Source organism: Furipterus horrens, unplaced genomic scaffold (assembly GCF_987537825.1).
Source record: "Furipterus horrens unplaced genomic scaffold, mFurHor1.1.pri manual_scaffold_5, whole genome shotgun sequence".
NCBI lineage: Eukaryota > Metazoa > Chordata > Mammalia > Chiroptera > Furipteridae > Furipterus > Furipterus horrens.
The window spans coordinates 60,024,399-60,039,706 of NW_028327175.1; the positions used below are offsets into that span (position 1 = coordinate 60,024,399).

The window sequence follows — 15,308 nt, forward strand, 5'->3', positions numbered from 1 at the left end:
TTTTGTTCTTACCAAGTTACATGAATAAGCTCATTCAATCCTTCCTACAGTTCTAAGAGGTAGACCTCCTTATCATCCCAGTTTACATATGAGAAAGCTGAGACACACAGGTATTAAGGAACCTGTCTGAGGCCACAGAGATGACAAGTGGCAGAGTCAAGATTCAGACAATGGCAGCTTGGTACCAGACAGAGGCTTTTAACTCCTATTTCTACTGTCTTCCAAATCAATCAGAATTGGTTTCGGTTGCTTGCAATTATGAACTTGAATAATAGAATTGGTGAGCAAATTCTCAAATTATACACTCTCATGGATGTTACCAATGAATTGAGAAAATAGACATTATTGAAATAATGTCATCAGTGAATGCATAATTACAAGTGTAGGTAAATGCAGTAAGGATCACTGTCCTTTAGAGTTCATTATACACATACCTGATATAGATTGGAGGTCATGGAAAGTTTCCCTGATAAAACTGATACTTTAACAGAGGTCAAAGCATGTTACTAGCTCAAGACTCTGTGGGCCCATGGAGCATGCAAGTGGAGCCTTCCAGGGAATGCTGCATGTGCCAAGGCCCTGAGGCAGGAGGCAAGAAGGCCTCTCTAATTAGAGTCTGGAGAGTCTGGGGAGCCCCACTGCTAGCCTTGGTAGGTGAAGTTGGAGGGAGGCAGGTGGCCAAATTATGCAGGGCCTTGTAGGCCACCTGAAGTACTTGTGAGGCTTTGCCTCTCTCTGGTTCTAGATAACACTGAAAAGTCTTTATGCACCAACACAAAGCAAGAAAATAAAATGGAGGGAGATAAAGGACTATTTATTTTCTCATGGAGCAGGACTATTATGTGAAGGTAATGGGCCCAGGATCCCTTGCATGTAGCCTGGAAGGGTGTGTGATACTTTGTATTTGGTGATCTTTGAGTGATTGACAAGTATCTCAATAAATACAACAAAGTCAGCAAATAGACACAGTCTCTTCTCTCTGCAGGCTTCATAGACTCAGACTTCAATGACCCTTGACAATGGGATAGTGCAGAATCATTTTATAGAGGACATGCTAACTTGGCCAGGGTTGCAAAAGTAGTAAATGGAAGAGGCAAGGCGAATGCTCATTTTCTGACTTCTAACCTACTTGAAGCACATTTGATACCATATTTCTAAAACAGATTGACAAAGACCATTGTTTAAATACGTTAATTTGATAACACTGGTATATGTATTTCTCTTTGATAGAAAATAAATGTAGACATCTATCCAAGAAACACAGTTGAATTTTTCCTAGATACTATGATATATATGCATTTTTGGTAAACTTATTTAAAAATCAATAACAGAACGCCTATGATAATTTTTTTACTTTTCATCATTTTACATCTGACTAATCTTTTATAACACCCAAATGTATGGGTATGAGTTTGTGTTGAGAGGAAAACTTTCATCAATCTATGAACTTGGGAGGATCATAAGGCATTTGGAAAAATAAATTAATATTCTGAAGTGTATTAATTAATACTTTTGACTACTCTGACCAGTTATGATCCTTAGAGATATATACTCCAATTTTGAATCCAATTAAAATAGTATTCACTAGTAAATTAACCCATGTACATTCAAATCTTGATATAAAATGACATAATCTCAAGACACCAATTAATTAATCAAACATGCAAAAATATGTCAGAAAATTATGAATTCATCTATTCTGATGTTATATTTCAAAGGTCTTTAAGCCCCTTACATATTAGAAATATTATATATTATATCAATTCTTCACTTCATTTAAAAGATAATACTGGAAAAATATTTCATATGCTTGTTTTAAATGCTGTGAAAAATGTTCTTTTCAAAGCATATGGTGACATAATTAGGTGTCTGAATACAGCAAGGTTGGAAAGAGAACGGTTTGAACTGAATTGGAACAATTTGCTTCTCTGATGCACCACCTCTCCCATATCAGTTTCTTCTCTGGGTTATCATTGCTTTAAAAGAGAAAAATTGTAAGCATTTGAGAATGACAAATATCTGTTGTCTGTCACCTACCATTACTATGGTGGATAGAATTCCAGGACTACTTCCCCTTCCCTTTCACAGTATAAATCTATGTGACTCATGTTCCCAGCCTTTCACTGAGTTTTGTCATCACTCCACCATTATTAACATTTGTATCATGTTCTGTAGCTGGAAGTCTGCTTTTATCTATGATTTAGCTACCTTTCTTTCTGCCACCTCATGGATTATCTTCTGCTAATGGTGAGATGAGAGCTTTGCATTTTTTTCTTCAATAAAAGGGATTGCTTTAACCTATTTCTTCCTGTTTTGGTGTACTCAATCTCTGAAGAAAAGAAAAAGTTTGAAAATAGATTTCATATGATTTAATGACAGAACATTGGTTATTTGTTATGAGAAATTTAAATTATAAAATTCATATATTGAAATTTAGAAAAGAAAACATCATGGTTTCAGATGGTTTTTGGGCATGAACTTATGTACTGTTTTTAATAACTCATTAGAATGTACCAACAGTTACCAGTATATTAAGGGTAGTAGCATTTGTCACATTTTAGACAAGTTCATGAGAGTATTTGTTTTAGGAAACTAGTACCTTATATTCCATTGATAACCAGAGTCTGGATTAAAATTTTTTTTTTCTTTAAAGTGCCTGACTAGAATGAATAACATATGTTTATCTTAGACATATGTTGTTTTCCGCCAAATTCATTGCCGATATGGTAAGTTTCACTATTTTTAAGTCTATTTTTGTATCATTTATAGTGAGTATTCATGGTTTTGGTTAACAACTAAAACTGTGAGCAAACAAATGTGGATTGTACAGCAATACACATAGAAGATAGATGCTATTGAGAGTGATGACTCGTGATCATACAATGGATTATTCACCTTGCTTCTTTTGTGATAGTTTTTGTTGTTGTGAAGTCCTGTGATTGTTCAGCTGCTCTGGAGACAGGCTTTGTTGAGCTGGGCATGGTGTTCTCCAGTGAAGTCTGGGCCATGTGTGCGGGGCGGTGGGGTGATTCGTGGGGACGAGGGTGAGAGAGCACTAATGCTGCTGACCCTTCAGCTTCAGCCCAGAGCCCACCCTCGAGGACATGTAATCTGTTCTTGCCCAGCCTGAGCTGAATAGATTATACTCTTTCTCCCTGTTGGTGACATGAATGCTTTTCTCTTGCTTTCCCAGAACAGTTACTTTCTTGCTTTTGTTTTCAATTTGTATCAGGGAACAGTACTTCCTGAGGTGAAATGCTATAATGAGCCAAATTCTATTCCCTAGTGCAGTAGTTTACAAACTTTAGCATAAATCAGAATCACCTGGAGGTTGCTAAAATATAATTGCTGCATCTTATCCCCCAAGTTTTTGAATCAGTAGGTCGGGAATGGGGTTACATCATTAGTAGATCCAATGAGTTCCTAGGTGATGATAATATACTGGTCTGGGATCCATATATTGAGAATGATTCCTGTAGTGCAACTCTGAGAGCCAGTCACCTCTGTGTCCCAGGAGGACAGTGACATGTTCTGCTTATTGAACTTGGTCCCAGCAGCTCCCAGTTGCCTAAGTTATCCTTCCTTTTTTTTTTTTCCTTCTTCTTCTTCCTCTTCTTCTTCTTCTTCTTCTTTTTTTTTTTTTGCTACAAGGCTTGGCCACTTAAGTTTCTCTCTTTTAGAAGCTTCCACTGCAAATTGTGTCATTAAAGATTTCCTTTATTCTCCCATGAAGCCTGGTTGTTAAAAAGAGTAGCTTCCTTTTCTTTGCTGAAGACAAGCATCCAGGTCCTTTTCTCTTTGTGGGTTTTCAACCGATCACTTTGCAAAAATGAATTTAACAAGATAAATACACTTAAGAAAGTTCCAAAGTTTGCAAATTCTCCCAAGAGTGACCTCTGGTTCATAGTCCCAAACTCCCTTTTAAAACAATAGGTGGAAGCCTCAGTGGGGTTTTCACCTGGCATTTTTTTTCCAAGAATGAAGCCCAGCAAAGATAAAATGTCCTTCTGATCTAGCTATGTGGTTTCTTTCCTTCATGAGACCTTACCAAGGAAGAGCAATAGTACCTACCTCCTAATTCAAGTGAAAGTGTGTATCTTTGAGGACATCTATGTTTCTGCCTTACTTCAAAATTATCATTGATTTGCCATTTTCTCTCCAAAAGGTAATCTGTTATTTTGTTCTTTTAAATGGTATAATGGGTGATAAGTATGACTTTAGAGCCAGGAAGATTTGAATTGAATCTTGATTTTTATATCTTACTAGTTGTGTGATCTTGCATATGTCAAGTGAACAGGTAAACCTCAGTTTTCTCACCTGTAAGTGGGAATGTTAATACGTACCTCATATAAGTATTTACATGAGACAGCAGTAAAGCACTTAGCATAAAGTCTTAGAAATACTAGTTTTCAATGGTTGGCAGCAATCATTGTTAGTAGTAATATTAATAAAAATACTAAGTACCCAATATGTTAGGTATTCTAAATGACTTTATTCTAAATGGACTCCCAGTAAAATTCCATAATCTGAGATTTGGGTGAGGTCTCAGAGGAACCTTCTCTCTACCACTGATTCAGCTATTATTTCTTGAGCACTTACTGTGTGCTGGTCGTTGTGCACTCTCTAATCTATATAGTCTTTGATATAACACTCTTGATCCTCCGAAAAACCTTCTATGGGGCAGAACTACTACTCTAGGCTGGTTTTCAGTCATTTTCAGATTACTTTAATATTTAAATATTAGTGCCATGACTAGTAAAATCTTTTTTCTACTAACTTTGACCCACTGAATCATTCATTATATGTCAGTCTAGAAAGCAACACAAAGCTCATCTTGTTATTGTGTGACAGTTATTATGAGGTAACATTCTTTAAGAAATTTGAAATAAAATTTATTCTTTGAGTGTTAAATTTTAAGAACAATACAAAAAGGACATTTCAGAGAGTTGCATAGCCACCTTAAAAATGTGAGCAGTTCCAGAGCTATAACAGTGAACTCTTTCCAAGGGGTTGCAAACTCAGAAGCTGCAGAGTACTAGATAGTTGAAAAGTTAAGACCCCACCAAAAAACCTATTAGAACCAATAAATGAATTCTGTAAAGTATCAGTGTACAAAATAAATATACAGAAACTAGTTGCATTTTTATATACTACCAGGAAGGGAAACTAAGAAAATACTTCCATTTACAATTGTATCAAAAAATATCTAAGAATAAATTTAACTAAGGAGGTAAAAGATCTGTACTCAGGAAATTATAACACACTGAAGAAAGAAATGGAAGAAAATACAAATAAATAGAAGCATATATTGTGCTCATGGATAGGAAGAATTAACATCATTAAAATGTCTGTATGACCCAAAGCAACCTATAGGTTTTACCAAATTCCTATTAAAATACCAATGGCATTTTTCACAAAATTACAACAAATCCAAAAATGTGTATAGAACCACAAAACACCTCCAATAGCCATAGCAATCTTGAGAAAGAAGAACAAAGTTGAGGTATTACACTACCTGATATTAAACTATACCATAAGGCTATATTAATTCAAATAGCATGATACTAGCATAAAAACAGACACACAAATCAATGAAATAGAATAGAGAGCCCAGAAATAAACCCATGCTTATAAGGGCAATTACTATATGACAAAGGAGGCAAGAACATACAATGGGATAAAGACAGTCTATTCAATAAATGGTGTTGGGAAAATAGGACAGATACATGCAAAAAAATGAAACTAGACCATCTTCTTACACCATCACAAGAATAAACTTGAAATAGGTTAAAGTCTTTAAAATATTTTTAAAAGCACTGAAAAAAAGAAAAAAGATGGGTTAAAGACTTAAATGTAAGACTCAAAACCATAAATCACCTAGAAGAAAGCATAGGAACTAAGGAGCAGGTGGAGGCTAGCACAGGGCTGTTGCTCAGAATGCCCAGCCTTGCTTTGGGCCCTGGGCCTCCCAGATAGGGATACTGCACCTGTGCCCACCTGGCCGCTGCCCACTCTCCCCAAGTGGCTGTGGTCCTGACTGCAGCATGCCACCTGGGGAGTCTGGACGATCCATGGGCAGCAGTGAGGGCCACAATGACAGATTATGGTGGGGAACAGCACAGTGAGCTGGGGGCCCTGGAATCCATCTACCTTGTCTCTTAGCTACCCCTCTGTATATCCAGTCCTGTTCATATTCTCTCTCAGTAGCAGAACGGCTGTGCTGTGAGGATTTATGGGGATGAGTAAAGAGGGGTTTGAGAGTGTCATTACCTGGTACTATCATAAAATACTCCCAGCTTCACCATTACTGTGACATCTGAGGCTGGAGAAAATGATGAAACTGTCCAGACTACCCTCAAGTTTACATGTAGTGAGAAATACCCAGATACAGCCCTGCTTTGTGAAATATTCTCCCTGGAAAATCTAGAAGATACTTGTGTCTCAGGAATTTTGAAATTATTAGCATTACAGGCAGAAGAAACCTTGGTGTGCTGATGATTGCTACTTTAGTGATAGCTGTGCAAGAAAAAGTAAATGAAATAGTGGATCAAGAGAGGAAGAAACAAAAAGAAAAAGAAGCAGAAGAAACTGGAAAGCAATTATTTCATGGTACTCCTGTTGCCACCAAGACTTTAAGTTAGAAAGCCAAGTTTAATGCAGAACTCTTGGAAATTAAAAATAAATGAATGAAAAAGGAACAAACAGGAAAACAATAAATTAAGTGGGAAACAGCTATTTGAAACAAATCATAATCTTGACACATCTGGTATCCAGTTTTTGGAGGATGCTGGAAATACTGTGGAGGTAGATGAGTCTTTGTTACAGGAAATGGAGGACTTGCAGCTTGAAGAGCATGGGGATGATCCAGACTACAATGCTTCTGACCCAGAAAGTGACTTAACCAACTGATGGACCATTCCCATCAGCAGAAGAGGCTTGATTGCACAGCGTCTCTGGCTGTGCTGAGAGGGTGTTGATTTCCCTTTTTTTTTTTCCTAAGAAAAAAAAATAGTTTTCAGGAAAACATTCATCTGAAAGCTTTTATCAATGAAATCAATAAACTGACCTTAAAATTTCAAATATATTAAAAAATATTGGCAGTAAAATTTCTGACATTTTCCTTAGCAATATTTATTTCTGGTATATTCCCTTGTGCAAGAGAAACTAAAGAAAAAAAACAAAATCAAATGGGACCTCATCAAACTAAAAAGATTTTGCATAGCAAAGGAAACCATCAACAACACAAAAAGACAACCTATGGAATGGGAGAAGATATTTGTCAATGATTCGTTTGATAAAGGGTTAATGTTTACAATTTATAAACAACTCATACAACACAAATAAAAAAACCTCCCAAACAATCCAATTAAAAACTGGGCAGAGGACCTGTATAGACACTTCTCCAAAGTGGATATCCAGATGGCCAATAGACATATGAAAAGGTGCTCAACATCACTAACCGTCAGAGAAATGCACATTAAAAACCACAATGAGATGCCACCTCACATATGTCAATATGGCTATCATCTATAAATCAACAAGTAACAATGTTCTCAAGGATGTGGACAAAAGGGAACCCTCATGTACTATTGGTGGGAATGCAGATTAGTGCACCTACTATGGAAGACAGTATGGAGGGTCCTCAAAAATTAATGGTGGAACTGCCTTATGACCCAGTGACTCCACTTCTGGGTATATAGTCTAAGAAACCTAAAACAATAATATCAAAGAATACATGTGCCCCTATGTTTACAATAGCCAAGATAATGGAAGCAACCCAAATGCCCATCAATAGCTGAGTGGATGAAAAATTGGTGGTACATGCATACAATGGAATATGACTTGGCCAGAAAAGAATGAAATCTTACAATTTGTGTCAGCATGGCTGGACCTTGAGGGTATTATGCTAAGTGAAATAAACCATTCAGAGAAAGACAAATACAATAGATTTCACAAATATGTGAATGTTTCACAAATATGTGGAATCTATTTCACAAAAATAAACAAACAAACAAAATAGAAATATATCCATAGTTACAGAGAACAGGCTCTTGCTTGCCAGAGGGGAGGGGGTTTGGGAAACTGGGTATAAATGGTGAAGGGATTAATAAGTACAAATTGATAGTTATAGAACAGTCCCAGGGATATTAAGTACAACAAAGGGAATATAGCCAATAATATTGTATTAACAACTATGTATGGTGCCGGGTGGGTACTGGAAATATTGGTGGGAACATTTTAAAAAGTGTATGATTGTTTAACCACTATGCTGTAGACTTGAAACTAATACAGAATGATACTGAATGAAAATTGTAATTGAAAAATAAAATTTAAATAGAAAAACAATTCAAGGTCTATAATAAATAAAATTTTTAGCAACATCAACCAGTGCTATTATTTTGCTGCGTGTTAAATCAAAGTCATATTGACAGCATTAATATACTTTGCCATGTAAACTAAATTATATTTTATTTTTTAAAGTATATTTTATTGATTATATTGTTACAATAGTTCCAATTTTTTCCCCTTTGCTCCCCTCTTCCAAGCACCATCCTTCCCCCAGCAATCCCTGGCCCGCCCACCAAGTCCAAGCCCATGGGTCATGCATACAAGTTCTCTGGCTTCACTCTTTCATATATTCTTCTTCTTTTTTAAAAAATAATTAATAAGTTAATTATTTTAGAAATAAAAAAATAACAATTCTTCCCACTCAGACTTAAGAACCTTTATAATCTTATAAAGGACAATGGGCAAAGGTCTCGAGTTCCTCTAGCTGCTTCAAGCTGGACATGGTCGTCGTCCTACCTACCCTTGGGTCCAGAAATCCCTAATAAGAGTGGGGGTGTGGAGCGGAGGGTGGTCTTTCCAAATGGGGAAGGATCGTGCAGACTGCAGGTCGGTTGGCTGTCCCCGGACAACAGCAAGCTTGATTTAATAGGCTGGCATCCTTGTTGTATTCTGGGGGCAACAGATTTGGCAACAGGGTTAAAAGAAATCATTCAATCCATCACCACTAGATGACAAAAGGCAGAGATTAATTTTTCAATGTCCCACATTAGGGGAAAAAAGGGCTTCTTTGGAGGAAGGTGTGCCAGGCACATCTCACCTGTCCAAAACCCTTTTGCCCATTATACTTAGTTTGGGCTGAGGGAAATATTTTAGGTTTCCCCCCTCTCAGACCTCTGGGCCCTTTCTGTCTTTAGGATAGAAAAGAGAAACCAGATTTAAGGTGAAGCCCACAGACCACCCCATTCTTCACCAACCCAGCCACTTAGTTCAGCCAAACCGTTGAGTCTCAGGAGGCAGCGATGCAGACAGGATTAAGTGAGGCCTATACATACAATCAGTCAGATAATGAGATCATAGGCTTATGCCCTTTGAAAACAGAAAACACATGTTAATTTCTGTAACATAACCACAAACAAGTCTCTAAATCTGTAAGACTGTCTTTTTAGAAAGATATCCAGTTGCAAGGCATTTCACATTCTTCTTGCCAATAAATTAAACACCTTTGATGATACCACAGACATAGTTTAACTTTCAAATGAAAACATATTTTAAATGAAAAGAAACTTTAAAAACGGTTAGCTGCACTACTTTATAGTCTACCACTGATCATTGTGATTTTCCTTGAATCATAATTTTTCTCCTTAAGATTACCCTCCTTGTCATTAAAGGGACTGCATTAAGTCCATTTTTAGTTTATCCTGTTCATTTGCATAAACACAACAAGAGCAGCAAATGATCACATCTTTAGTTCTGCTTTGTTGGAACTTATGCAAGGAACATTTAGGGTGATCTTCAGTCTGCCATTCAGGGCACAGAAGCTGAGCCACATACTTGGCATTCAGCCTTGCCTGTAAACACCTGTCTTTTCCAAGTCCTTCAGGTTTTCCTTTGTGCCTTAAGGTCCCTTCTAGCCATCTTTCAGGAAAACAGCCTTAATTCCTTCCCTGGGAAAATTACAGTGAACCGCACAATCAACCGAGGTACCAGGCCTTTTATCTCGTGGGCTTTTATTACTTTCAAATGTCAATTCTAGTTCCTCAGGGCTTTTGGTAACAACCAGAGCCCAAGCATGTCCTCTTTAGGCATGACATTCCAGTAAAAGTCTTAGTCAAAAAAAAAACCTCTATTAACAACTGGTCTTATTAGTTTTATGCACAGAACCTTATGTCATTACTTACTTCTTCAGAATGCCAAATTCTGGAGGGATCAGATAGGGAGAAAAATATACAGTGAGAAGGAAAATCCTTGCCCTTCTAATATTCACTGAACTTGCATTTCCATTCTTTATATTTTCATTTTTTCCCCCATTAAAATTTTGTTTGTTTGTTTTTCCATTACAGTGGTCCCACTTTTTCCCCCCTTTTGCTTCCCCACACCCTGCCCCCCCTTCTCCCACAGCCAGTCCCCACCCAGTTGTCCATGTCCGTGGGTCATCCATACATGTTCTTTGACTAGACCCTTCCCATTTTTACCCCATTCTGTCCCTCCCCCTTCCCCCTTGTTACTGTTAGTTTATTTCTTATTTATATACCTCTGGTTCAATTTTTCTCATTTGTTTGTGTTGTTCATTAGCTTCCTGTAATAGGTGATAGCATAAGGTATTTTTCTTTCATTGCCTGGCTTATTTCGCTAAGCATAATTCTCTCTAGTTCCATCCATGTTGTTGCAAATGGTAGAAGTTCCTTCTTTCTTTCTGCTACATAGTACTCCATTGTGTAAATGTACCATAGTTTTTTGATCCACTCATCTACAGATGGACACTTAGGTTGTTTCTAACACTTGGCTATTGTAAATAGTGCTGCTATGAACATAAGGGTGCATAGGTTCTTTTGATTGGTGTTTCAGAAATTTTTGGATATAATCCTAGCAATGGAATTGCTGGTTCAAAAGGCAGTTCCATTTTTAGTTTTTTTAGGAAATTCCAAACTGTTTTCCATAGTGGCTGCACCAGTCTGCATTGCCACCAGCAATGTACCAGGGTTCCCATTTCTACGCATCCTCGCCAGCACAAGTTGTTTGTTGATTTGTTGATGATGGCCATTCTGACTGGTGTGAGGTGGTATCACATTGTGGTTTTTATTTGCATCTCTCTGATGGCTAGTGATGTTGAGCATTCTTTCATATGTCTTTGGACCCTCTGTATGTCCTCTATGGAGAAATGTTTGTTCAGGTCCTTTGCCCATTTTTGAATTGAGTTGTCTTTCTTCTTGGTGTTGAGTCATATAAGTTCTTTATATATTTTGGAGATCAATCCCTTGTCTGAGGTATCATTGGCAAATATATTTTCCCATATGGTTGGTTCCCTTTTTATCTCGCTGATGTTTTCTTTTGTTGAATAGAAACTCTTTAGTTTGAGGTAGTCCCATTTGTTTATTTTTCCTTCATTTTCCTTGCCTTAGGAGATATATCAGTGAAAATGTTGCTACGTGGGATATCTGAAATTTTCCTGCCTATGTTTTCCTCCAGGACTTTTATGGTGCCATAGCTTACATTTAAGTCTTTGATCCATCTTGAGTTTATTCTGGTGTATGGTGTAAGTTGGTGGTCTAGTTTCATTTTTTTTTTTTTTTTGCATGTTCCTGTCCAGTTCTCCCAACACCATTTGTTGAAGAGGCTCTTTTCACTCCATTTGAAGTTCCTTTCCCCTTTGTCAAATATTAGTTGACCATATAGATCTGCGTTTATTTCTGGGCTCTCTATTGTGTTCCATTGGTCTATATGACTGTTCTTATGCCAGTACCAGACTGTTTTGATTACTGTGGCTTTGTAGTATAAAGTCTGGTATTGTGATTCCTCCTACTGTGTTCTTCTTCCTCAGATTGGTGTGTTTTTTTTGTTTTTTGTTCCATATACATTTTTGAAGTATTTGTTCTAGGTCTGTGAAAAATGTCATTGGTATTTTTTTAATAGGGATTTCATTGAATCTATAAATTTCTTTGGGTAGTATGGACATTTTAATGATGTTGATTCTTCCCATCAATGAACATGGTATATGCTTCCATTAATTTGTATCTTCCTTAATTTCTTTCTTCAGTGTTATGTAGTTTTCTGAGTACAGGTCTTTTACCTACTTGGTTAAGTTTATTCCTAGGTACTTTATTTTCCTTGTTGCTATGATAAATGGGATTTTTATTTTAGTTCCTATCTCTGAATTTTTATTGTTGGTGTACAGAAATGCCTTCTATTTCTGAATATTGACTTTGTACCCTGCTATTTTGCTGAATTCACTTATTAGGTCGAGTAGTTTTTTTTATGGAGTCTATAAGGTTTTCTATGTACACTATCATGTCATCTGCAAATAATGACAGTCTTACTTCTTCTTTTCCAATTTGGATGCCTTTTATTTCTCTTTATTGTCTGATTGCTGTGACTAGATCTTCCAAGACTATGTTGAATAGGAGTGGAGAGAGTGGACATCCTTGTCTTGTTCCTGACTTCAGAGGGAATGCTCTCAGTTTTTGCTCATTGAATATGACGTTGGCTTCAGGTTTCTCTTATATGGCCTTTATTATGTTGAGGTATGCTCCCTCTCTTCCCTTTTTACTTAGTGTTTTCATCATAAATGGGTGTTGTACTTTATCAAATGCTTTTTCTGCATCTATTGATATGATCATGTGGTTTTTGTCTTTCATTTTGAGATTATATTTTCTATGGAAGAAAATTAATATTTGATATAGTTATGGGTTGAATTGTGTCCCACAAAATATATTCAAGTTGTTATCCTCAGTATATGTGAATGCAACCTTATTTGGAAGTAGGATCTTTGCAGATGTGATCAAGTTAAGATAGGCTCATCATGAAGGTCATATTGGTGGGCCCTAATGAAATGACTGGTGTCCTTATAAGAAGAGGGAAAGTAAGGCTGATAGACACAGGAGAAATCCATGTAACTATGGAGACAGAAATTTGAGTGATTCAGCTTACAAACCAAGAGACAACAAGTGTTGCAACCAACAGAACCTAGAAAGAGGTGAGGAAGTCTTATTCTCTACAACTTTCAGAGAGAGTAGACCCTGGTGACACATTGATTTCTGACTTTAGCCTCCAGGTGTGAGACAACACATTTCCATTGTTTTAAGCCATCTGAGTTTGTGATAATAAGTCATGGAAACCCCAGGAAACCCCAGGTGTTGGGGGTGATATATTTGTCTCTTGACAATGAAGAAGGAAATGTGTTGCAGCTATTATTCAATTTAAGATTGATATAGAATCTTGGCAACTATCTCATATTATGGTATTTGCTCAAAATCCAGGATCTTGTCATTGAAATCAGGTCCAGGTCTGTGTGAGGTTTCTTAAATGTAATTCCTTGGCTAACACTCCTTGAAACCCCCTTCTCTCAGTTTGAAGACCTGTGAACTAAAGAGACAGACTATCTTTCTCCCACACTCCAATATACAGTTGTGTGATGGTTCCTTGAAGGTAAAGGAAGAAGGACAGAACAATCACTAATTTATAGCATGTTTCTAGAGCCTGAGTTAGGACTCAGTCTATCCACCTGGCAGGCATTCATCTTGGTTCTTGGCTCCATGCTCTGGGCACTAGGTTCTGCTCTCAGTCTTTTTTTTTAAAGAAAATCTGAGTTTGCAATTGAGTAGCCTTCTCAGCTTGTTTTCATCCTGTAACATAGTAGGAGTTCAAAATCTGGTTCTTAGTATTTATCTGTCCTTTTTAGTCTCAAGTGTCAGTGGTTCCACCAGAACAATTTTCTTAGAAACATTGTGCATTTGTGTGTGTTTAAATGTATTACTTTATTATCCCATTTCTTCAAGCTAAGCCCTTCTCTACCTTGGGCTCAGAGTGACACTGCTGTGGCTCAATTATTCAACTGAGAGGACCCACAAGGTGTGCTCTGAAGATTGGTAAAAGGCTTTTGGTCTGATTGAAAGTTTCTATGAGGTACAACGTTAGATCTTTCTAAAAATCTTGAGGAATTTTACCATTATGCCCTCAGTTTCATTTTCAGACCTTGTTTTCCTTCACTAGATTTCATCTCTGCCTGGAAGCCTCTTTTAATTTTAAAATTATTTGCTGTCTAGAGAGGCTGAGAATAAAAAATATTTTAAAAAAGATCTTAAAAAAAGAGTGTGGCTTCAAGAATCATACACTTGAAACCTATATAATTTTATTAACTAACGTCACCCCATAAATTAATATAAATAAATAAATAAAAAGTAAGTCATATCAGGTTTGGAGCAGAATTATAGTATAAAGAAAATGTGCAAAACTGGAAAAAAAGTGGGTGTGGTAGACAGCCTTCAAGATGACCTTCAGAGATTCTCACCTTTGATATTTAGGACCTTATTGTATAGTCCCCTCGCATATTATGCCAGGCTTGGGTTAAGTGACCATTATGGTGGAACTGATGGCATGTGACTTCCAAGGCTAGGTCTAAAAGACAGTGCCTCTTCTGCCTTGATCTCTTGGATCAGTTAGTCTTGGGGAATTCAGCTATCATGTCATGAGGATGTTTAAGGAGCTTTCTAGAAAGTTTAACATTGAAAGGCCTGATCCCTCTTGCTGGAAGAGTCAATGACAGCTTGCCCATCACATGAGTGAGCCATATTGGAAGTGAATCCTCCAGTGATAGACCTTAAGATGGCTGCAACTCTGGAACCTCAGTTGTGACTTCATGAGAGATCTTTAGCCATAGAAACCTCAAGGCAATAAATTATTATTGTTGTTTCAAGCTATTAAATTTTGGGCATAATTTGTTACATGGCACTCAATAACTAGTCAAAAGAAATGTTTGTTAAACTTATAATGTGCAAATATAAGGCAAATAACTGAGATGAGGATGAGGTCACTGTGAAGATTTCTTTAATTCGATAACCATAAAGCTCAAAGCTCACAGTGCAGATATTTTTCCAGTAAGTAGAATAGTTGTCAAGAACTATGTAGAAATTGTGTTGGACACAGATTTGGCAAGGAAATTATTGTTTTTTACTCTTTGATAACTTGAAGATAGGTACCATACTGTACATCTGTTCAATTGTGACAGCTGAAGTTATTTTTCCATTAGAGACTTTTGCAACAGGTTCTACCAATATACTTTAAATATATACCTTTTTTAATGAAAAGATTTCAATTCATAGGTAAAAATATTTCAGTAAAAATATCATATTATCTTTGGAAGTTCAGCATCCGAGCAAATGATGTGTGTTTTATGATGTTATTGGATGCATCTCCATGTGGGGAGCTGCCTGCACACACATGGCGATGTGTGCATCACCACATACTCACTAATGAAGCAAGTTAAAGAAATGGAATAGTTTCTCTTTTCTTCAACATTCAGCTGG

At 36.9% G+C, this 15,308-nt stretch overlaps 1 pseudogene; it reads left to right on the plus strand.

The window, feature by feature from the left end:
- The first annotated feature begins 6,093 nt into the window (after window positions 1-6,093).
- On the plus strand, window positions 6,094-6,909 carry LOC150008700 (RWD domain-containing protein 1-like; annotated as a pseudogene).
- Window positions 6,910-15,308: the final 8,399 nt, after the last annotated feature.